Source organism: Tamandua tetradactyla, chromosome 11 (assembly GCF_023851605.1).
Source record: "Tamandua tetradactyla isolate mTamTet1 chromosome 11, mTamTet1.pri, whole genome shotgun sequence".
In the NCBI taxonomy this organism is placed as follows: Eukaryota; Metazoa; Chordata; class Mammalia; order Pilosa; family Myrmecophagidae; genus Tamandua; species Tamandua tetradactyla.
The window spans coordinates 44,076,388-44,102,657 of record NC_135337.1 but is presented as its reverse complement, the minus strand read 5'-3'; the positions used below and the strand labels follow the sequence as shown (position 1 = coordinate 44,102,657).

Here is a 26,270-nt window from a genome sequence, read left to right as displayed (position 1 = left end):
TGGAAGAGAGTTTGTCGGTTTCTTTTAGTTAAACATGGACTTATGCTATAGCCTGTCAATTATAGTCTTGATATTTACCTAGAATAATGAGCACATGTCTACCAAAAGATTTGTACAAGAATACTCATATCCCGAGCAGTTTTACTGAAAAGGACCCAAATCCAGGAACAGCACAAAGAACTTCAACAAGTGAATGGATAAAACAACTTGGTATATTCACCCAATGGAATAACAGTCAGCATTGTAACAATATAAATAAATCTCAAAAATATTAGGTGAGTGAAAAAAGTTAAGCACAAATAGCATATACTGCATTATTACTGCGTTATATGAAGTATATACGATGATAGAAATAAGAGTGGTGATTGTTGTAGGTGATGCTAACTGTAAAGAGGGAAAGAGATATGAGAACATTTTAGGTGGTGTACTCTATATCTTGATTAGACTAATGGTTTCATGAGCACACATTTGTCAAAAATCATTAAAATGGGACCCACCAATTCTCTGTATTTTTAGTTTGCAAGTTATTTCAGTTAAAATATTGTTAAGCAAAAAATAAATGGTGATCTTTTGCCATGTTTGCTATGATAGTTTGAAGATGTTATATACTTCAGAACAGGCCATGTTCTTTTAATCCATTTCTATTGGTGTAGATCTACTATACGTGGGACTTGTGATTAGGTTATTTCAATTGAGGCCTGCCCCAGGGAGGGTCTTAATCCTGTTACTGGAGTCCTTTATTAGAGGCCAAAACTTATACAGAAGCTAAGAGAGAGAGAAGCTCACAGAAAAAGTCCCACATTTATTTTATTTTATTTTATTTAGCTCTCCATTGACCTATCTGGTTTATCTCTCCCTCTTCCTTTTCAGGCTGATCCTCCTCTACCTCTATAAGAAATAAAAAGAAAAGTCAAGACTTTGTCTTAGTCCTATTCTTTCTTCATTCCATATTCTCTTCTATATTCCACATTCTCTATTCTAATGATCTCATCTACACACAACTTAATCACCTCTACTCAGCTGGCTCCAACATTTATGCCTCCAATTTAGACCTCCACTCTGAGCTGTGGACCTGGTATCTCCAACTGCATTCTTACAATCTCCATTTGGATAACTCAAAGGCATCTTAAAATCCATATTTCTAAATATACCAGGAGGACATTTCCCCCCTATATTCTTTACTGAAATGAATGACTCCACAGTCCCTCAAATTAAAGAAAGCCAAGTTGCAAAGCATCAACCTTCATATTAACTCTTTTTATTACCCACCATATCAAATCGATTACCAACACTTGTTGATTTATCTATTTACCACCTCTATTTGTTTATTTTATAACCATGCCAACTATGTAACCATAGCAACTACTCTACTACAAATTCATCTTCTCTAGCCTGAACTATAGTTGTCTCCTAACAATGCCTCCGAACACATCTACACATAACCATTCTTGTTTTCCTCAGATCTGTGTTCTGTACCACTCACAGTAATTTCTTTGTAAATGTAATCTGATCATGTTGTCAATACCTTCAGCGGTTTCCCACTAACCTTAACTAAAAGTCTGAAATCCTACATGGCACCGCATACCTGGTTCCTATTCTACTTATCTCACTTCATTTCAGATTTGGAACCCCTTGTTTTCTTCATTTAAGTAAAATCGCTTTATTTTGGTTCTTTTACTACCTTCTGCCAGGGAGCTTTTAAAATTATTTTTTTTCCTTTGCCTATCATGCTTTCCTTCTTTCTTCATTTAGTTCACCTTATGCTCATTTTCATTTCTCATCATGAATCATCAGTTCATCAGGAAAGAATTTTTAACCTCCTGAATTGCAGCAGAAGACTCTACTGTAAGAATTATAGTTGTGATTTTATGATAATTTTTACTGGGATAATTATATAATGCATTATCAAACCACCATGTAATAAGACGTTTTTGAGGAAAAATTTTGTTTTTGCTTACTATTTGCTCTTCAGTGCCTAGGATAGTGCTTGGAATTTACTAGGGACTCAATAAATACACATTGAATGAATAAGTAAATAAATAATATGAGATCATTCTGAAAAATTGTAAATGGAGAACAGCTGGTGAGGGATATTTAACATAAGGCCAAGGAATTGATATGTAATCTGGTGGACAACAAAAAAATCCCCAATGAGTTTTGAGCAAGAGAGTGTATGAAGTAATCTATTCAAAAGAAATATAATTGCGCAAATGTACACACAGTTGGTGCAGACTTGATCAGTTGCAAATTAATACAAGCATTACAGCTGAAAAATAACAGCCATCATCCAGAAAAGGGAAGAGAGACAAGACTCGGTAGAAGGTATCACTTATGTGGCATCATGTGTATTGTAGCATGTAGCAGAAGAATCAGTGTATTTGAGGTCAGGTTCAAGATATCATACAGTAGCAGAATAATGATGAAAAAATTGTGAGATAATATCAAATAATTTAAAATTTAGCAATTAGAACAAAGAGGAAGGAGAATGGACAGAAGATGATATTTGAAGAAAATATGGCTAAAATTTTATTACCTGATGGAAGATATCAAACCACAGATTCCAGAAGTTCAAAGAACTTGAGATACAAAGAATGACACTCTAAGCTTATCACAGTTACACATCTCAAGTATACAGAGAAAAACACACATTACTTTCAAGGGAAAAAATTGGTAAGAATTACAGTTGATGTCTTATTAGATATGCTGGAAATTAGTAAGGTGTTAAAGGAAAGCATGGAAAGAAAAGAAAATTATCAATCTAAAAATTGATTTACCTCCCCCCAAAAATGTTTTTTAAATACAAAAATGAAATTACAACACTTTTAGACAAATACAAATTTAGAGAATTTGTTACCAGGAAAATTGCTAAAGAAAGTTTATACTAACTGGAAATTATTTCATAAGACAATCTAAATTGCTAAGAAGAATGGAAGAATAAAAATATGTAGGTAAACATTGCTTTCTTAATTTTCTTTAAAACTTATTGACATTTCAAAGCAAACATAATAAAAATGTATTGTGTAGTTTATAAGCTAAGCAAATATAAAATTGCTGGCATCAATAACATAAATGTCTGGAACAGGAATAAAGAAAATTGTGTTCTAAATTTGACACATTAAAACTGAAGTGATATAATAATAATAATTGGTAAATTAAGGTAATTTTAAGCAAGTTAAGTGAATTCAGAATGCTTTTTGTAATCTTAATATAAACCACTATAGAAAACTGCAACTACAGTCATGAAATAAAAGCCAGTGGAGGTGTTAAAATGGAATATTGAAAATTACTCCAGTTAAGCCAAAAGAAAACAGGAGCAAGGTAAGAAAAAGACAAAGAACACATTGGGCAAATGGGGAAAAGTGCAAGACTATAGACTTTAAACCATTCACATCCATAATTTGTTAAACACATATGTACCAAACTTGCCAATTAAAAGGGTAAAGATTGTTGGAATAGGATCACCTGCTATGCTGGACACCCAGGTTCGATTCCTGGTGACTGCTCATGCAAAAAATTTTTTAAAAAAACATAAATCAACGATATTTTCATGAAATTTGCAGCAGATTTTTTGTTGAATACCAAAGATAACCTTGCAGAAAGAAAAGAAGTTATAGAATTTACCCTTTCTTATTTCAAGGCTTATTCTAACAAATAACATTTAAAATACATTGACATATACATCAAAAATATTCATTGACATTATATAGAAAAATAGATCTGAAGAATAGAATAAATGCTCAGAAGTAAATTCACTCATATAAAGTCAATTGATATTTGGTCAGAAATTATTATAATGCAATGGAAGAAAGAAGGCTTTTAAACAAATGGCACTAGAAAAAAAAGGTACCCATAGGAAATGAAATAGAACATTACCTCACTCAGTGAATACACAACAATTGATTTGATATCAATTATAGACCTAATTGCATTGTAAAAGCCCCATTTGTAAAGCTTCCAGATGAAAATATGGGAAAGAGACTATCATCCTGATGTATGGGTGTAGCCACATATTTAGACAGGACACACAAAACACAATAAATTAAATCAAGATGATTAACGGGACTTCAAAATTCAAGATTTTTACACTTCAAAAGACACTTTTTAGAAAATGAAAAACTACATCACAAAATGGAAGAAAATGTTCTGAATACACATATTTGACAATATATCTGAATCAATACTGTATAGAGAAGCCTTAAAAATAAATTTCATAAAAAAGAACTCATTTTTTAATGTGTCAAAGGTTTGAAAAGGCAGTTCACAAAATATGATACATGAATAGTCAAAAGCTAAAAAGATGTATATGCAAATTAAAACCATAATAAAATAATACTACACAGCCATTAAAATGTCTAAAATTTAAAAGACTGACAATAACATGTTATCAAGGATATAGAGCATTTTAAGCTCCTATATGTTACTGATGGGGCTGTAAGATAGTACGTCCAATTTTGAAAACACCTAAGCAGTTTTTAGTATCGATAAGAATAGATTTACCCAATGATTTATCCATTCTACTTCCAATTCCAATTCTAAATATATAACGTAAGTGAAATGAGAACAGATGCCCACAAAAATATTTTCTCAAGTTTATAGCATCTTTATTCATAAGGCAAACACTTAAAACACAAATGTTCATCAACAATAGAATAGATAACTATGGGATATTATATTCATACAACCCAAAGAGGAAAACACCACTAATATGCACAACAAGAATGAGTTTTTTGAAACATTACGTTGAGTTAAAAAAAAAAAAAAAGGTAAAGCAAAGGAATATATTATTGTACATTGCATATGAAATCATCAGGCAAAATTAATTGATAATAAATAAATTAGAAAAATAGCTGTTTATGCAGGGTATTGACTGGGAAAGAAGCTCTCACGAGTGATGGAAACAGTCTATGCCTTGATGGAGGTGTGAGTTACATGCATGCACGTCAAAACTATCTGAATTGTTCATTTAAGATCTTTGCATTTTACCACATTTAAAATTTGTTTCAATTTTTAAAAAGCTGACAAGTATGCTTAAGATTCTCAAAGGAAGAACTATATCCCTAAAACTAAACCAAGTTATAATGATAGGACAAGAAATAACCTATGAATAACAAACAGGTGAGTGTGAAAAAGAACCATTTAAAATCCAGGAAGTGAGAAATGTGGCCAATGAAGTAACATTCTAAAAAAAATAATTAGATAGATAAAATTATACATTCAGCACAGCTAAAGAGAAAATTAATGAAATGGAAAGTAGTGTGAAGGAATTCACATAGACTGCATGTAGCATATAGATGAAAATTACAAAAGGAATGTAAAAATAAAAGATATATGGACAATTCATGTGGGAGACCCGGGTTTGATTCCCAGATCATGCCCTCACCCCCCCAAAAAAGAATATATGGTCAAAAGTCATGTGTCAGGCGGGCCGCGGTGGCTCAGCGGGCAAGAGTGCTTGCCTGCCATGCCGGAGGACCCCGGTTCGATTCCCGGCCCTAGCCCATGTAAAAAACAAACAAACAAACAAAATATAATAAAAATAAGAAAATGTTTAAAGATGTTTCCCTTTCTTCCTCCCTTCCTTCCTTCTATCCTTCCTTCCTTCTCTGTCTTTCTTTAAAAAAAAAAAAAAAAAAAAAAAAAAAAAAAAAGTCATGTGTCTAATAGGCTCATAGTTGAGAGCACAGGTCTAGAGACAGGTTTTGCTTCTTACTATCTGGGTTACTTTAAGCATGTTAAATAATATCTTTATCTCAGTTTCTTTACATGCTAAATGGTAATGAAAATAGCTCCTACTTCAAAGGATTATTGTAAAAATTAATTAGTTGACAATTGAAAAATGCTTAGAAAAATGTTCAGCAAATATTAAAAACAGCAAACATTAATTACTATTATTATAACAACTTCAGAGAACATAAAATGAATCAAATAGCAGACCAGTAATATTTGAAATATAAAGACGAGATAATAGATTTAGAGAATTACAGAAATTGTTAATGTTCATCCAGTATAAGTGAAAGTAAAATAAAAATTAGAGATAATACAGTTTATTTACAAATAAATAATTGATGTACAAACAGTGAACTTCTACTAATTAATTGAATAACATTACTCCGTTAATTTAGCAATAAGAAAGAAAAGTAAATCTAGATGGAAAAAAGTGACTGCATGAAAGAATAGTGAGTTACCAGTGAAATATTTTGTCAGATTCGTTAACTGACTGAGTTGACTATCATTCTAGGTTATAATATTAAGGAAGATAAGAGCAGAACCAGTTCTGAGAATAGTAAAATCTTTCAAATTTTACTGAAATGTTCAGGAGAAGAAAACTAATAATGAATACATTTAATATATAGAATTAAAATTACAGATCGGTAAGTATATATGTTAAAAATAAGAATAATTATCTTTTAAACAAACAAAAGAAAATGAGAAAAAAAAGTCCTAAATGATTGCATTAAACAAGGATAAGAAAAAAACAAAGCCGATAATAGGAAATTAAAAAGCACCTGGTAAGATAGAACTAAGTAACCAGAGTAAATTTATATAAAACAAGATTTTTCACAAATAATTCAGAGATTTGTTTGGGGTGTGTGGGTGTATGTGTATATGTTTAATCTAATTATATCCTGCTCTAAACAAATGTTGAAAATAAAGGGATAGAAAAATCCTTGAGGGAGTTATTAATCAAAGAATACCTGGCCAACAGAGAGTGTACTATAAACTAAAACTTACAGGATGGAGCAAAGGTGATATAAGGAAACTGATACTTTAGTTTATCTCATTCCATCCTCACCTCCAAAATAAAGCCTAAAAATAAATAAGCTAGTATACAATTCCAAGATCTAGAAAAGTACAATAAGATAGATCCCTAGAAAGGTGAAAGGAAAAAATGTAATAGAGGTAATTTAGAGATTAAATAGAATAGAAAAATAAAGCTGATCATGAATTAAAGGTAGGAGGAGAGAAATCCTTCAGTTTCTCTCAACAGCAGTAAAGAAACAATGGAGCAGTTCATTGCTTGAAAGACACAAAGCATTCACTCATAGTCTGCTTTTGTTGGGTTCCTTACTGAACTGGGTCCCTACAATGCATGCTGTTGAGGATTGAATCATGTCCTCTGTAAAGACATGGTCAAGTCCTAAACGTGGTCCTGTTTTGTGAACCCATTTGTAAACAGCGCCTTTGAAGTTATTGTTAAAGAACACCTTCTCTAATAATCTACTTAATTGTGAATAGGAGCATCAAAGATCCTATTTAGATGAGGCCAAGTTGAATCAGGGTGGGCCTTTAGCTGTATGATTGGCGTCCTTTTAACGAGGAAAATTGGACATTAAACTCAGTGGAAACCAGAGAGGCAGAAAGAAGGAGAGAGAGACATCACCATGCAAGAAAGGATTGCTGAAACTTTATGAATTCCTAGAGAAAATAAGCCCTGCCAATACCTTGATCTTGGACTCATAGCCCCCCAAACCATGAGAAATAAATTCCTAATGTTTAAGCTATAAGAAAGAGAGAGATGATCTATAGAAACAAAAACTGATTCTTGGAAGAGCAATATAATAGATGAACCCATAGCAAAATGGATTTTATAAAATAAAAGGAAGGCACCAATGAACAGTGTTGGGAATATAACCAGAAATATAACCACAAATATATGAAAACATAGATGAAAACTTCATGCAAACTTATGCTAACAATTAAAATAAGGATAACTGGACAATTTCTAGAAGATAGAAATTTGAAAATAGGGAATAAAGAGAAAATCAGTATAAATCAATAATTATTAAACAAGTTAGTAATCAAATATCACTAAACCCTACACTCAGTGCTCTCTCCCCCACCCCCCAAAATTTTAAATTGCGTGAAAGGAAAGTTTTGCCAAATTCCCAGGAATATGGGATCTTTTCTTATAGAAGTGTTTTAAAAGGAAGAAAAATAGGAAAAGTCATCCAATTCATTTATAAAGTAAAAATAAGCTTGAAATACAACTGAAAAACTATAGTAAAATATCAAATTATCACACTTATGTGTGTAGGTTCAAAATCCTAATTAAAAATTAGCAAATAAAATCATAAAGTAAAAATTTATAAAGTAAAAATAAGCTTGAAATACAACTGAAAAACTATAGTAAAATATCAAATTATCACACTTATGTGTGTAGGTTCAAAATCCTAATTAAAAATTAGCAAATAAAATCATAAATTGGAAAGTAAAACAATAATACTGAATCTCAACCAAACAGGGCTTATCCCAGAAATGAAAGAATACTTAAATCTCAGTAAATGTATTCATGCAATTCGTCTTAAAGAAACAGAACATAACATTTTGGTAAATAATATTTTTAAAAGTCAACTTAGTAATGGAGAAAAACAATAACTCTTGGCAAACAAGGAGGAAAAGCAATAACTCTTAGCAAACCAGGAATAAAAGGAGTCTCTCTTCTATGTTTTACAAACATTTCTCCTCCTCTCCCCTCCCATTCCCTGCCCTCATAACTTCTAATCTGCTTTCTATAAAAAGACATTATTTTAACCATAAAACCAATACATCATAATTAATAATTCTAGTAACTTTTTGTTTGAGATCTAGTACAAGAGAAGGATGTCAGATATTCATTTTTTTAATTTTTTATTAATTTTTAATTTTAAAAAACATATATGACAAGAAAGAAACACAAACATTCTTAACATATGATCATTCCATTCTAAGTATATAATCAGTAATTCGCAATATCACCACATAGTTGCATATTCATCATCATGATCATTTCTTGGAACATTTGCATCAGTTCAGAAAAAGAAATAAAAAGACAACAGAAAGAAAATTCATACATACCATACCCCATACCCCTCCCTTTCACTGATCACTAGCATTTCAATCTAAATTTATTTTAACATTTGTTCCCCCTATTATTTGTTTTTATTCCATATGTTTTACTTGTCTGTTGATAAGGTAGATAAAAAGACCATCAGACACAAGGCTTTCACAATCACGCAGTCACATTGTGAAAGCTATATCATTATACAATCATCTTCAAGAAACATGGCTACTGGAACACAGCTCTACATTTTCAGGCAGTTCACTCCAACCTCTCCATTACATCTTGACTAACAAGGTGATGTCTACTTAATGTGTTAGAATAACCTCCAGGATAACCTCTCAACTCTGTTTGGAATCTCTCAGCCATTGACACTTTATTTTGTCTCATTTCACTCTTCCCCTTTTTGGTTGAGAAGTTTTTCTCAATCCCTTAATGCTGAGTCTCAGCTCATTCTAGGATTTCTGTCCCATGTTGCCAGGAAGGTCCACACCCCTGGGAGTCATGTCCCATATAGACAGAGGGAGAGCAGTGAGTTTTCTTCTTGTGTTGGCTGGAGAGAGAGACCACATCAGATATTAATTTTACCATTTAATATTTTCCTGGATTTATTATCCAATACATGGAGATGAGACAAATTAATATAAGTCATGGCAATTAGAAATGAAGATAAAGTCACTGTCTCCATGAACGAAAGTAAAAATAAACTGTCTATAGACAAAACCCAAGACAATCTATAAGCAACCTTTATAACTAATGAGGGCTCTATCCTAGTTTTTTAAAATAAAACCAACACAGAAATATTCAAGCATTCCTATTTAGTCATATTAGCAATTTCAAAATTTAATGGAAAAGAGCCATTCAAATAACAGCAAAAACTATATGGGACTTGGGTATAAGCCTAAGGAAATAGGTGCAAAACTTTAAGGAGGTACATGTGAAACAATCTGAAGGTAGCAAAAGAATTGAATAAATTGAGAGATGTATCATGCTCAGGGAAGACCTAATAACAAAGAAATGTCAGATTATCCAAACTACATCTATATATTCTCTGAAGTTCCAATCAAAACCCACTAAATATTTTTCATGGAACTTGACAAATTTATTCTAAAGGCCATAAACAAAAGCAAAATAATGAGAAAAGGCATGAAAACTATGCAAAACATGTACAAGAGGGAGGACTTTTTATAAATTCATATAAAGGTTTTTATAGAGCTATAATAATTAATAAAATGTTAAATTCACATAGAGGTGGAGAAAAGATAAATGGATCAAATAGAGAGTCTAGAAACAAAGTGAAACATCCAAACATATATGGGAACTTGGCAGGCCACTAAAAATGTTAGGGAGAAAAATATGTTAAATATATATTTTTAAAAAACTACGTCCTTCATAAGAGAAGCAAAAAATAACTCCAAATAAATTAAATAATTATATAAGGAAAAGAAATGGTAAACACATTTGGAGATATATAGGATATCTTTGTGTCATGAAAGTATAGAAGAATTTCTTCTATACACAACACATAAACACACACACATAGAAACAAGTTACAAAACTAGTAAATTTTACTGCACTGAAGCAAAAAAGAACAAAAAAAATCACAAAATAAAAGATGGACAAAATAATGGTAGAAACATTTGGATCCTGTCTAATAAAAGACATAATATTACTCAAAAGAAATATTTAAACTCCCAGTATTGGGAAAAAAAAGACAAATGGCTCTTTTTATAGCTACAACATATGAACAAGCAAATGAAAGATAGGGCACATGCAATGATCGATAAACAGAGAGTCAATCCTGCTTCTAGATTATGTAATCTAACTAGATGTAGCAAAAAACAAAATAAGGAAATACTGTCTCATAACTATCAAATTGGCAAATGTTTTATAATCTGATGATAACAAATATATGTGAATATATGAAGAAATTGTGGATCTTTTGTATTGCTGACATACCAAGCAACATCTCAGCTACCCAAAATAGGCCCTGTGAATTAAATAAAATCATAGTATGTGACCCACTTATTTTATCCTATAAACCCTGTTGGTCAATTAGATACCACCATGGATCCCTACAGGTCAGACTACCCAGATCCCTTCACTTCATCTCTGCCCATTAATGGCCAACATCTAGCCGTTCCTTTTCATGATCCATCTCCCACCATCATATCCAGCTTCCAAAAAGCCATTGATGGATGCTGGTGCACCCTTCCCCAATGACTTCCTTTAAAACTTTGGGAAGAAAGTGTTCTCTGAATTTTTCTGTGGGGAGTACGGTTTGGGATAGATGAAAATGGTACACATAATAAATCTACCCCAAAATCCTTATCCCCCATAGCCTTCAGATATTTTCCTCATAAATATGCTTTGTAGGCCATGTATGGTCCCTGGTGCACTTTCTTTCTTTTTACTTTTTACAACCTTCTAAACATGTAAAAATGATTCTTAGCTTGATGGCTGTATATAAAAAGATACAGGGCTAGATTTGTCTTCTGGGCCATTTTTACTGGCCAGGCTCTACAGTAGGGTTCCACAAAGGGTCTGACATCTCTACCTCAATGACTATTGGCTATTTTTTTTTGACCAGTACTTAATTAATAAAGTTATTAAACCATTAACATCATTCCTACGATCTTGGAGCAACACATGGGTGAGTGCAGAGATAGCGATAGATTCTCCCTTCTGCAACTTCATACTTTTTCACATTAATCTCTTACTCATACAATCTATTGCCACACATGCTCCCCAGGCTCTTGTCAGTGAAAATTGTCAAGATCCTGCAACTCTTGTGAGTTTTTCTCCTCCCTGATCAGGCCTTCCTGTCCTCTGTCTAGACTATTTTGGATTTAACTCACAGTATTTTCTAGGATGCAACGAAGCGTGGAGGGAGTATCTTGAGGAGAATAAAAATCCCCTTGTCAAGCATCTACCCTAGATGAAGTTATTAAAATATTTTATGCAAATGAAGGTGGATACCATCATTTGAGAAAGGAAAAACTTCCTTTACAGGCAAAGTTGTTTCAGGGGCAATTAGGATTCAAAGTTCTCAACCTAGTCTATGTCTTCTAATTCTCCAACCAAGTACTAGCGCTCCACTCCTTCGAAATTTGCGCCTTTACCTTACGATAAGAAATGTCCCTGTTATACCATTAATTAGCAATGGAACATTACAACTTTATAATTAGGGCTTCAGTCTAATCTTTATCCATCTGCCCTATAGCTACACGAGGAAAGATCTTCCAAGAAGACTACCACAAAGGATTTTATATTTTACTCCTATAAGATGCCTTGGAAATTTAGATTTTAAGTTTACATTTTGTGCAAACTTTAAACAGCATGATCAGAAGTACAGTAAAGTACTGTTTTTTATACCTCACTGATCAGAACTAAGTGCATCGGAAGATGGAAAATAGCTTTAGGTGGGCACCATGTTACCCAAATAAAAAGGAGGATAAGGTAAATATTGGGTTGAAGTGCTTAATTCTTTCCTTAAGCCATTCAATATTCTTTGAATGGCTATGTCATTGAAACAGACATATTCTCTTGCACTCATCTAGCTCACAATCCTGTAGGAATTAATAAATTAAATGAATATGAATAACTGAGATGTGTTACAAAAGGAGAAACACATTGGTATGAGAACATATTAAAGGAGAGCCTTACTCTACTAATTGGGATTCTCACAGAAATACCAAATAGAGTAAGTTTGATACGTGTTCAAAAAGGGGATGGGAAGCTCCAGGAAGGCTAATGAAACTTAGATAGCTTATTTTCAAACATATCAACTCCATAGTTTCAAGAATTTTCTAGCAAATTTAGCAAACCAAATCATACTCTGTGGAGTCAGAAAAACAAAAAGATAGCAGAACTTTGCCATGGTTAGAGATTGGCTGAAATGCTGTTTGGGCATAAATAGGAAAGATCCTTATTTTATATAAGGGACTAACAGTCTGGGAATATCAGAGAGAGGTCAAGAGATCACAGGTCATAAGTGCATAAGACTGAAAGAGAAAGAAAACTTGGAGAGATAGAAATTGGGAAAAGAGAAAGAAGGTATTGAATTTGAGATGTGTGCCAAAATGGTTCCAAGTGAGACCAAGTTCTTTCCAGCTCATGAAAGAGTGGTATATAGTTAGAGGTCTTTTGATTTGAGGACATTAAGAAACTCTATAGAGATCTTCTGTTTCCAGCTAGGATGAAGCAACTAGAACTGAGTTTACCTTATTACCTACAATAAGTAGAACAATAAAAAAAAATAGATAGAATAAATGAACCAATTGTTTTCAGATATTGGACAGTAAACAATGCAGAGCAGTAATCCCTAAAAGAGCAAACCAGCGAGGCAAGCCCTGAGATTGCTGCAGTTTAGTAACTAGAGAAGTATCCAGGCTGTGGTACAGGAATGAGGAACCCAGCTGTAGCCCAACAATCATCCCAAATTGAGGAGACAGAACGATCTAGGAGGCTGGGAGACAGGCAGCTGGAGTCACGATGCACAGTACCACAGAGGAGAGAGCTGCCTAGACAGAACTCCAGAAATCTGCAAATGGTTCCCCTAAGGTCTTTGGTTGTGTACTGATCAGCACATGCAAAGTAAAAGGAAACTACTCATGGCCTGGGAAAAAACTACTCCAAAAGAGGAGGAGGAATAATCTGTGAAGATTACACAGGGCTGAGAATCATGGGCTCCTAAAATCCATAGTGAAAAGCGTAATTCATAAGGTATAGGGTGTAGGATTCCAAAGAGGATTCTCTCAGAAACCAGTCAAAAATGGCCATACTTTAAAAGCTTCTCTGGCATCCCCTTTCTAACTTAAAAAAGGAAGTCCCCAAAGAATCAAGGCTGGAGCACAGGCATTATCTGATTTCAAGACCTTTTAAACCACTGCAGTAATCAGTATGGTATTAGCATAAAGATAAATAAATAGGTCAATGGGATAAAAAAGATAGTGCAGAATAGAACCATATGTATAAAGTCAGTTGATTTTTGATGAAAATGTTATGACAATTCAATGGGAAAAGATAATCTTTTCAATAAATGATGTTAGAACATTAGAAAGCAAAGAAAAATGGACATTGACCCTTTCCAGAAAAATGGACATTGACCCTTTCCTCATACTATGCACCAAATATTACACTGGAATGGATCATACACAAAAATGTGAGCACTAAACCCATACAACTTCTATAAGGAAATCTAAGAGAAAATCTTAGTGACCTTGGATTTGGAAATATTCTTAACTATGACACCAAAACACTAAATATAAAACAAAATATCAGCACATTGGAATTCATCAAAATGAAAAAACTTTTACTCTTCAAAAGACTTTGTTAAGGAAAGTAGAAGACAAAAGCCACAGACTGAGAAAATGCTTGCGAAACATATATCCAATAGAATATATAAAGGACTCTTACACTTCAATAATAAGTGGACAATGCAGTAAAAATGAGCAAAATTTTTTAGCAGAAACTTCATCAAAAATATGTAAAGATGGCAAACAACACAGGAAAAGATGCTCAGTACCGTTGTCATTAGGGAAACGCTAATTTACGCTACAAGGAGATGCCTGTACATTCCCACTAGCATCATTAAATTTTAAGAGTCTGACTGTACAAAATGGAGTAACTGGAACTCTCACGCACCTCTGGTAGGAATGTGAAATGACCCAAAAACCTTGGGAAACAGTTTTGCAGTTTCTTAAAGCACTTAATATATACCGACCCCATGACCCAAACATTCCATTCCCAAGTATTTTCCTAAGAAAAATGAAATCCATAATCAACACAAAGACATATGAATATTCATAGCAGTTTAATTTGTAATAACCAAAACTTGGAAACAGCATAAATGTACAGGTGAATGGGAAACAAATTGTGGCATATTCATACAATGAAATAATATTTCGCATTAAAATGGAATGGACTATTGATACAATGCCACGACATGGATCAATCTCAAAGTATTTATTCTAAATGGAAAGAATGAGACACTACTCCCTCATCTGTCTCTGTAAAAGGGGTATATAATGTATGATTCAGTTTATATACAATTCTAGAAAATCAAAGTAATCTATAATGGTAGACCATTAGTTGCCTTTGGGGATGTAGGTAAGGCAGAGGAGTGGAGAAGAATGGTATTACGAAAAAAGGCAAGGAAACTTTTGAAGTTGATGAATATATTTGTAATGTTTATCATGGTGATGGTTTCACAGCCATATACATATACCAGAAGTTATCAAATAATATCACTTATATATGTATTTTAATATGTTTAAATTGTATGTCAATAAAGCTGAAAAAAACATTCAGAATGTTAGTTTATCAATGACATAAATGCTATAATTGGAGCATGGCAAGGAATGAACTGGCTAAAGAGAAATATAGAAAAAAATATTTAAGTGCTGGAAAGACTTAAGTCATCATATTAAGTGAATTTCATCTGAAAAATCAGAAAATATTGATAATGAAAATAAGGAGATAATTTCATAAGAAGAAAGTAGGGACTTTAGAAAAAAGTTGTTGAAAGATATGGGTAAAGTTAAAAGAGGGACAGAGGACAGTAGTTACTTTAGAAGAAAGTTGTTGAAAGATATGGGTAAAGTTAAAAGAGGGACAGAGTACAGTAGTTTCTACCAATGCATTAATTAATTAAGGCATTGACAGAAATTTTTAATTTCCTTACCTGAAAATGGGTTAATAACTACTCTACAACCCTTTTTTCAATTAGTTAACATGAATATTTAACATCTTTATTATATTAAAATTATGCAAAATAAATGTTACCACCATCTAACATGAATGTTTAATTTATTATATATTTGTTCAATTGCTTGTACAGGCCAAACATGAGAATCTAGCTTGTCTAGAGTCAGATCAATTAAATTTAAGCTTAATGGTAAAATAGTTTATTATTGTGGTAGTATGCATTTGAGAATTCCTTATCATTCACAAAAGTGAATTTAAACGTTTTGGTAATTCTTGCCAGATTAGTTAACCTTAAAAGCAGTCTCATACAATGAAGTGTTAAGACCCTAGAATCTCATTTTATCAATTAGACAGTCATTACATCAACAAACACATTGCTGTGAGAACTATTTTGGGAGTGTATTCAAAGATTGCTTCTATTATCTTCTATTATCTGAGCTTTAGCTCACAAATCGTATCCCTCTGACTCTACCTGAAGTGTGTTCTTCAAGATGAAGCAAAGATGTAGGCAGTGTGATTGCATAAATATTCAAGTCCCAAAAGGTCAAGGACAGATTCTGCTGAAATGTAAAGAAAATATAGTTATATATAAAATGAGATGGTAATTACACATTAATAAAAGTATGCTGAAATTTTAAATAGAGAAAAAACACACTACACAATCAAAAGAATACACAGTAGCCATTCATTAAAACAAATGTGTGCCAGGTACTGTACTCGTCACTAGGAATAAATCAGTGGGGGGAAATTCTTGCTTTAGAGGACTTTATTTTTAATAGGAGAAGACTATCGATAAATAACATATTAAGAAGTGAAACATAATATGCTGGAAGGTGATGCATCTTGTAGGAAAATAAGATAGAGGAGAAAAGGGAGAATGGGAAGGGTAAGCAAGGAGGTAGACATTTTCAATAAAGGGTTAAGATTAAGGTTAAAAAGGTGACATTTCAGCAAAATATTGAAAGAAGCGAAGGATTTATGCAGACAGGGTGCACAAACCCAAAGGCTCCTATAGGGTTCTCAGACAGCAAAGAAGCCAGATGGCTGGAGAGGAGGAAGCCGCAGGAGAGCTGTAGGTGGGAAGGTCAGAGAGTTTGTGGGGACTAGATCAGGCAAGCCTTTGTGTGCCATTGGCTTTGTCTCTGAGTGAAATAGGAACTGCTGACACAAGGAGGACATGATCTGATTTCATTTTAAGAGATTGACTTTGGCTACACTGTAGGGAATAGAACAAAGGGAGATACAAATGGAAATGGGAAGCTGGAAATTGATTGCAATAATCCAAGTGAGAGTTGATGGGGTGCAGACCATAATGGCACGAGTGAATGTATTAAGAAGTTGGATTCTGGATATGCAGAATGCAGAGCTGACTATTTTATAACAGATAGGATATGGGGAATGAGGAAAAGACAGGAGGTAAGGATAAATCTATCTTTTTTTAGCCCCAGAGACTAGAGAAGAATAACGCTATCATTGATTAAGATGTGAAAGGCTTTGGATGGAGCAAGTGTGGGGGCCACACTTCAGGAAAACCAGCATATGGGAACTTCATTTGATTGAATGTGTGCTCTATGCCTTCCTCTATGCTGAGAGATAGATATCCCGCAGTGGACAAAGCATTGTTCCAATCCCAGAGAGTGGTAGGTTAATAAAAAAAGGCTCAGAATTCTCCAAACTAAAAGGAAATTGTCTATGAAGGCATTTTTCCTAACATCTATAACATTATCAAATCTTGAAATACTAAAATGTAAAGGCCCAGTACAGATAAATTTAGGACAAATTAGATCTCTTGACCAGATCATTAGTGTACTTATGAAGCTAATAGAATTCATTGTCAATATTAAATAGCCAGAAAGTGTAATGGAAAGTTAACATATTAAAATTTCCTGAGTTTTCATATCTTATGTTTCATACTTTCAAGCATTAGTACAAGCTAATTTTTAAATAAATGCATGATGTGAAAGAAATGTAATAATAAGTGGAATTACAAATTTGAGAAAATATTGCTATCTTTGATGTTAAATATTCCTACCTTTGATGTTGATCAAGTTTGGAAGGCCCTGCATTGAATGAATGATGCATCTCACTCAAACTATCTTGTAAGACATTTTATTTAGATTCTGGAATAAATTCAAGATTATCATAGAAATTTTAGAATACAAAGAAAAATACAGAGCACTGAAAACAGTACACAATAGTTTTCAATCCTGTCTCTCAGGGTTAACCACTGCTAGTATCTTATATTTGTCCTAAGATATCATGTGTTAAATGACTATTTTGAAATAAATGTACAAAAACCCCACACACTCTCATGTTAAAATTTACCAATTTCTTTCAGAGATGTTTTGGAAGAAAAGAACAATTTATGTGCTTAGGCCACATTTTGATGAAAAAAAAGTGATAGTTAAGGTAAAAATAGTCATTCTAAGATAAAATACTATTATATAAAATGACTTTGCTGCTTCAATCCAAATAATCCTATGTGACTTTTATTTTCTTCCACAATTTTGGAACACGTCCTATGCATCAAGTGGGATAAACTTCAGTGTTTAATATCTGTCTTGTCAGCATTGAATTTTTACCTTATGAGATCTTAAAATGTATGGTTTGTATTGAGCAAAGTCATTTCACCCAGTTGAAATGTTGTAATTAAAATATACTGGTATATAAAGCCTGCGTCCTCCTAAGTACTTCTTGCAGTCACTTGTCAATGCTAAAATAAGAATGACATAAAATAATCCTTAAAAATACGGAGAACATTATATAGAGCTCAATATGTGCCTGACACTCCTCTAAGTGCTTTTTTATTTATTAACTAATGTGAACTTCATACACCTCAATGAGCTAAGTACTCTTATTATCACCACTTTACTGCTGAGGAGAAACGACTCATGGGGAAGTGAAGTGCCTTCTCTTAGGTCCCGCAGATATGAATGGGCCCTGGATTTCACCCACTGGTTATTGGGCACTAAAATCTGGGCCTTTAACTACGACCACCCACTTTTGCCTAACATCTATAACATCATCAAATCGTGAAACACTAAAATGTAAACACCCAGTACAGATAAATTTAGGTCAAATTAGATCTCTTGACCTGATCATTAGTGAACTTATGAAGCCAATTTTTTTTTTGTATGGAAAGGTATTTTTCAAATGACATCTGGTAAATCTACGTAATTGTGAATAATTGCTATTACTCTTAACTCAAAGTCTAGATTTTTAGCCTAAATGTTCTCTGCGAACTTTTTTTTTCAGGCAACTTATACTTACCAATTGCATTTTACATTTACACAAGCAATTTACATTTCTAATTTTTTCATTAGATCCCAGAAACTTTTTTTAGATTTTAGCACCTCCTGTTATTTTCCAGTATTTATATAGTCATGATTTTCCCCCTCAGGCTTGAAAATAAGTTATTTGTAATTCAACTTTTCTACTAACAATTAACAAGTCACTACACTAAGTAAACCAGTTCTACTGTTTCTTGGGGGACTCCTATGTGCCAGACACTATCTTGTCATTTAAATAAGAAATTGAAGGCATGGATCCTTCTCTGGAGGTATTTATAGTCTAATGGAAAAGTAGATAGCCCATCTACACAAATAAAAACTGCATACCAGCATTTCTCAGCCTTTTTTTTTTCTTTTTCCCACCAGGAAACACACAGTGACTTTCAAAGCTGCAAAATGAATAAAAACTGTGAGTGATGTGCAATTCCTTGATCACTCACTAAAATGTCACCCTCTTTTTTCTTCCATGTAATAAGGTCATCAACCTGTTAGTGAATGGGAGCGTTGTCAGTGCAGAAATCAGTTAGAATCCCCCCTACTGTTTTTTTCTTCTTAAATTCTATTGTGATGGATTGAATTGTATTTCCCAATTTAGATAGGTTTGTGGTCTTGATTAGCTTTCTGGTGGGTGAGGAACCATTGTAAAGATCTCTGCAAGATGTTGCTTCACTTAAGGTGTGGCCTAACTGAATAAGGTTGGGTTTTAATCTGGATTATTGGAGTTCTTGATAAACTGAAAGTAAAGAAAGTTGAAAGTCAATGGAACCTTCTTTCTATCCATGTGACAGAAAAGTCAAAAACTAATGATTTCTGGTAGCTAGTCCCCAAATGCCATAGTCTTCCAGGAGAAAGCACTGCCTTGCTAATATCTCAATTCTGGACTTCTCTTAGCCTCAAAACTGTGAGTTAAAAACTCCCACTGCTTAAGCCAACTCATTTTATGGTATTTGTTTCAGCAGATAGAAAACTGAAACATATATAGCTTTTCTTGATTTTTGTTATTACTAACAAGCTATTTGCAACTATATCTTGGTTTTGCATAGCCATAAAGTCTTTACTGAGAAGTACAATGAAGGATGTGTATGTTTAGAACTCAACTTCTTGCTGAAATAGTACTTTTAAATTACTATGGTCTATCCTGTACTTAAATGAATTATTCTAAAATAAATCTTCCTTGAATTTTGTCATTTGTCTAAACAACAACCAAATACCCAGTATTAATTTCAAGAATAGCCATTGAATTGTTTACATAGCTCTGTATTCAAGACAAGTTGTTTATTGAATTAACGTTTTACCTTTTGATGGCATAGCTTAGAAACAGCTTTAACTTCATCAATGATATCATGTATCTCAGTAAACAATATATTGGTCTTTATATATGCTATATACAAATAGGTCATTTATATGCCCTCTCCATTCCCCTATAGCTTTACCTTCAGCATCTCCAAAAATGCCCACTCTTTATTAGCAAGCAATTACTCACCACCAAAAAAAACTACCTTGGTTTTCACTAAGAAGTATTGGATTAATTTAACTGGATTTGTTAAAACAGAATTTTGTAAATTCTAGATATCTTGATCCCAAATGAAACATTTATATCTATCACAATACAATAATTTGCAAATTACAAATTTCTAGGAAAAAAATATCACTTTTTTCTATTGAAGAAAATATTTGAGTGTTGACTTCAGCAGATAGAGACACAGAAGATTTCACATCTATACCAAGTTTTATTCTTCAGGCATATTTGGCAGTCTATAATCAAAGACAAATCTACAGTACAACTAAATGAGGTTGACAGACTCGCATTTCAACACTGATTTAAAATCTCATCATGGAACTTTTCATTGACACTTCTATTAATACTTAAGTTGGTGTTTCTCATTTGTCTATATTCATGGAAAATTTTCTAATTCTAGAATTTTCAGTGGATATCTTGAACAAATTAAAAGATTCAAAGAATACTAAAAATATATATATATAAGCAGTGGTTATCATGCAGTGCAATCACTGCAACAGCTCAAGAATACCTGGCAGTTTCTCTCTTCTAGGGTGTATTCCACAGGCTGCGCTTCAGCTCCATGTCTTTACTTGAATAAAATATTTATTGACCTGCTTTGTTCTTTTATGTCCTCAAGCGGCTATCACTGAATTTTGATCTTTCTGCCTATGGGGACTTGATGTTATATAACCACTTAACACTTTATTCTCAGCTGTTATAACCTCCTTAGGATATCTCATGACCTAACTGGCCCAACATCATCATACTCTGTATCACCAGCTGTTGTATAGGTAAATTTTAAACAGTGATCACATTTTGGAAAATATAAAGACTGTGTTATATTTTGGGATATCCAAGGAGAAACAATGGACTAAGGTGTAGTCTAAGTTATATACTGTTTCCTTAACAGTTTTGTAGACAGTTAAGATTTGCCTTAGAAACACATCTAAAGCCTAAATGTATTTGGAATGTTTCAGAAAGGTTTATTTTGATACCCACGTTAACTTTCCTTTTGACCCAGTTTAAGTCTTCCAGTGTTGAAATGCAAAGTCCAGATGACAGATTATTTCATGGCTAATACTTCTATAAATTTATAAGCACATGGTATAAAGATCTGGATTCTAATTGAACAGAAAATTAGCTTTTGATATCAGTGCTATGCTGGGCAGGGCGCCACTCTTAAAATTTATATGGACTTCTATAAATGATTTGAGGATAAGAAAACACAGCTTCAAATTTTCATGAGTCACAGGAAACCAACAAGAGCAAAAGATTTCTTTAAGTATAAATTATCTTCCTCAAATGATTATATCCAAAATCAATAGCTTTTTTCATTATTAATACAGAATATATACCTTAAAATAATGAAGTAGCAGTTTTATATCTCAGTGGTTCAAATCTATAGTTTTGTATTCTTATTGGCAGTAGGAAACATGAAAATACTTGCAAGTATCTTCAGGACAATTAGAAATTATAATGCAATTTTAGGTATTTTAGTTCATCTACACAAACAGTTTTTAAGTATCTCTCATACACAATGTAGGTGTAATATGTTATATAGAATTAGATGGTGAATAAAATCTATTTTTATTCTGTAGGACCTAATGATATTCTGTGGACTTCAGATTCCAGTGGTGGAGCCAAACTTACAATACCCTCTATTTGTATTTATAGTCAAGTTTCATATGCTCAACCTAAAATTGCATTACTTATTATGCATCCATCATGATTCTATGAAGATAATATCAATTATGATTTTGTCAATCATGATTGTATGAAGATACAACCTGTCACAATTGTATGAAGATAATGTTGAATCTTCCCAAGAGGATCAGGGATGTCTTCATGATGTTATTAAGGGTGGATATGGAAAAAGGATTTCCAAGTATAGACGAATAAAATGGACAAAGGATTAGAAAGAGGAAAATGTAGGGCATCTTATAGAATAAGTAGTTCAGTTTAACTGAAGAGTATATCATATATAGGGGAACACCAAGTTTAAAAAAAAAAAGAGCAAGAGAAACCATCAAGTTACAATAAAGAAATATTTTCCCTATCCTTGAATTAATTTTTTTTTTCGGATGGGCAGGCACCCGGAATTCAACCTGGGTCTCTGGCATGGCAAGCGAGAACTTTACCTGCAGAGCCACTGTGGCCCCCCGCCTTGAATTAAAATTTGAAAATAAAAATTTAATTGCATAGAAAATGTGAATCCAATTAGGTTTGAAAAATGGAATGCTAGAATTAGAGTTGTGTCCAGAAACAAATTATTCCTATAGTAATAAATATATTTTTCTAGAGTGAGGAGGTGTAGAAATTAAGGAGGTCTGCCAAGAGATTATTTTAATTAGCCAGAAGAGAGATAACAGAGACTTGAATAAGTCTTACACGAGTAGAATTAAAGAGAAAGGGGTGGATTAAAATTAATGAAGCATGCTCGCTTAGACAACACATATACTGAAATTGGAACAAACAGAGAAGATTAGCATGACCCCTACACAAGGTTGAGATGCAAATTTGTGAAGAGTTCCATATTTTTGGATGAATCTTGAGGACATTATGTTGAGTGAAATTAGCCAGAAACAAAAGGACATATAGTGTATGGTTTCACTAATATGAACTAATATTAATGAGTGAACTTTGAGAGCTAAAGTTGAGAACACAGGTTGTCAGTAAATAGAAAGAGGCATTTGATATTGAAGAAGCACAGAATGTTCAATACTGATTGTAAAGATCCAGAACTGGATAGCACGATACTATCTAGTGGTAGCACCATATTGTAAGCACACTGAACAAATCTGTGTGTGTGAGTATGGTTAAAAGAGGAAAACTAGGGTCATGTGTAACACCAGATGGAAAATAAAAGATAAAGCATTTGAATGTACAACTTAGCAAAACCTAAAGTGGTTAATGATGGTGATTAAATGCACAAATATAAGAATGTTTTTACATGAGTGAGAACAAATTAATTTCAACATTGCAAGGTGTTGAAAATGGGAAGCAAACTAGAGACTATAGTTAATAGTAACATTGTGTTTTAGTTAGTAAACTGCCAGAATGCACTATACTAGAAACAAACGGCTTTTAAAAAGGGGATTTTATTAAGTTGCAAGTTTATAGTTCTAAGGCCATGAAAATGTCCAGATTAAGGCAAGGCTATGAAAGTGTCCAGTCTAAGGCATCCAGAGAAAGATACCTTGGTTCAAGAAGGTCAATGACATTCAGGGTTTCTCTTTCAGCTAGAATAAAGCTGTTCAAAAAATAATCAGAACTATACAAGTGATGGGGTAAAAGTGAAGAGAAGGATATCTCTATCTACTTTTGGTATAGAAGAAGAATTATGCAGCCCATCTGAGGGCAATGTGGTGGTTCCACAGGAGGCTAAGCATAGGGTTGCCATATGATCTTGCAACCCTGTTTTAGGTATATACATGGAAGAACTGAAAGCAGGGACATGTATGGACATTTGCACACTGGTGTTTATGGAGGCAGTACTCATGATTTTTAATAGATGGAGGTGGCCTAAGGGTACTGATGAACAGAAAGTGAACAACAGTGTATAAATACAATGGAATATTGAGCAGCTTCATGAAAGAGTGAAGTTGTAAGGCATGCAACTAGGTGAATGGAACTTGAGGACACTATGTTGAGTGAAATAAGCCACAAACAAAAAGACAAACATTATAATGTCTCACTAATAGGGACTAACTATAAAGCACAGACTCTGAGAATTGAATTTGAGAGCACAGGTTATCATGGGAAGGCTTATTGTAAAGGTTCCTAGATTGTAAGCTCTTACAGCAGTCATATCCATTCCTGAGCTGTAACATTTCTTTCTAAATTCTGAGATGCTGAGCTCTTTTTCTATAACCTGATCATTCCCTGGGACTTCAGATATCTGTATGATAGTAGAGACTCAGAGCTAGAGTTCTGCAGCTATAAAAGTCAACATTGGTCCATACAGCAACTGCTTAAAAAACTGAAAAAGAAATCAGACTTCAATCAGAGATATGAATGAAAAAGATCTGGTTAGGACTAAGATAAATTAGACTAAAGGGTAAAGGATGACATTGACTGTGTTTTAAAATTTCAAATTCTGGGGGGGGGACCAAAAGAATTGATATTTCATTGGCGAAAAATTTATATTTTCTGTAGCATACTATCTAATTTAATTTGTATGGTTTGTTTATTCAAATGCCATAATTAGATGAAATCTTGAATAGGGAGTGAGACCTTGTTGGTTTGTACAGTTTAGTGTGATACCCTGATATAGTCCAGAGTAATCTGAGCAGAGAATAAAAAAAATATTTGCAAAGCCCCCATGAAGGCCTGGGGAAAAATGTGGAAATATCAAACTTCCTCACCTTGAGAATTCCTGATATTCTCACAAGCATTGGAGACTACCAATTTAATAGGCCTAGCCCTCAATCTTGGGGCTAGCCCTTATGAAATTTATTCCTGCAATGGAGAAGCTAGGACTATTTATAATTATGCCTAAGAGTCACCCTTAAAGAACCTTTTTTGTTGCTCAGATGTGGCCTCTCTCTCTCAAAGCCAACTCAGCAGTTAAACTTACTGTTCTGCCCCTCTGTGGGATGTGACTCCCAGGGATAAGCGCGGACCTGGCAGTGTGGGACTGAGAAAGCCTTCCTGAGCAAAGGAGAAAGAGAAATGAAAGAAGATGAAGTTTCAGTGACTGAGAGATTTCAAAGAGTCGAGTGGTCATTCTGGAGCTTATTCTTATGTATTATATAGATATCCCTTTTGATTTTTTAGTCTATTAGAATAGCTAGAAGGAAATACCTGAAACTGTTGAACTGTGATTCCAGTAGCCTTGATTCTTGAAGATGATTGTATAACTATATAGTGTTTACAGTGTGACCATGTGACTGTGAAAACCTTATGGCTGGCATTCCCTTTTTCCAATGTATGGACAGGTGAGTAAAAAAATAAGGGCAGAAATAAACAAATAACACAGAGGGATAGAGGATATGGGATGTTTTGGGTGTTCATTTCTATTTTTATTAATTTCTTATTTCAGTTTTTTTTGGAGTAATGAAAATATTCAAAAATTGATTGTGATGATGAATGCACAACTATATGATGCTATTGTGAAACATTGATTGTACATTTTGAATTATATATGGTATGTGAACGTATCTCAATAAGATCTCATTAAAAATTGGAAGAGAGATCTAAAGACAAGTACCTAAATGTTACGAGGCAATGTGGAATGAAGATTTAAAGATAATTTGGGGGTATTTAGAGTGTGCGACTGAGAGAATTCTGCTAGAATAATAGAACCTTGGGACTCAGAAGCCAGAGGAAGGTTATGGGTAGAAGATGAGTTGAGTTGATTTTCAGGGATCCATAACATTTGAGGCTCTAGAGAGAGATGAGCACAGGAAGTATAGACTCAGTAGGCAGCTGAACAACAATCCTGTTCAGTATGGACCAACTGCTGCAGACCTATCTCCAATATTCCCTACAACTTTCTTTGGTCCATACATTTATTACAGAGCTGCCCATACATTTTGTTATTGGGTTTTAGCTTCAATTTAAACTAAAAATGACATAATCCCTCTTATTTCAATGGCTTTTGTAGTATATTCATGATCCCAAATTAGAAAAAGACAACTTCTTCCTTGAGACACTTGAAACTCAGGGGATTACTAGATTCTTAAGAATTTATTTTGGATTCCTGTCTTTCTCCTGCTAGCACAAGTAGCATGATTCTGAGTAGGGTATTTAAACTCTTTCTTAATTTATAAAGTATGAGTGATAATCTCTACCTTGTCTACCTCAGATTTAGTATGAAAAAGTATCTTTGCAGTGTAAAGCAGTATTCAAACGTAAGGAGAAATTATTATGATCTCTCTGTACTTCTGGCTCAAATTTCTATGTAAAATGTTTAGGTAACTAGATCATAGGGACTTTATTTGCCAAATGTCGG

At 33.4% G+C, this 26,270-nt stretch overlaps 1 long non-coding RNA gene and 1 other non-coding gene across 2 annotated transcripts; both read left to right on the top strand.

Moving 5' to 3' along the window:
• The first annotated feature begins 1,381 nt into the window (after positions 1-1,381).
• Positions 1,382-19,226, top strand: LOC143649495 (uncharacterized). The gene is made up of 3 exons (XR_013159053.1): positions 1,382-1,845; positions 17,865-17,935; positions 19,183-19,226. It is a non-coding gene; the product is annotated as an uncharacterized LOC143649495 (long non-coding RNA).
• A 3,524-nt stretch (positions 19,227-22,750) lies between these two features.
• LOC143651057 (U6 spliceosomal RNA) lies at positions 22,751-22,856 on the top strand. Its single transcript, XR_013159805.1, has one exon. It is a non-coding gene; the product is annotated as a U6 spliceosomal RNA (small nuclear RNA).
• The last annotated feature ends 3,414 nt before the right edge of the window (positions 22,857-26,270 follow it).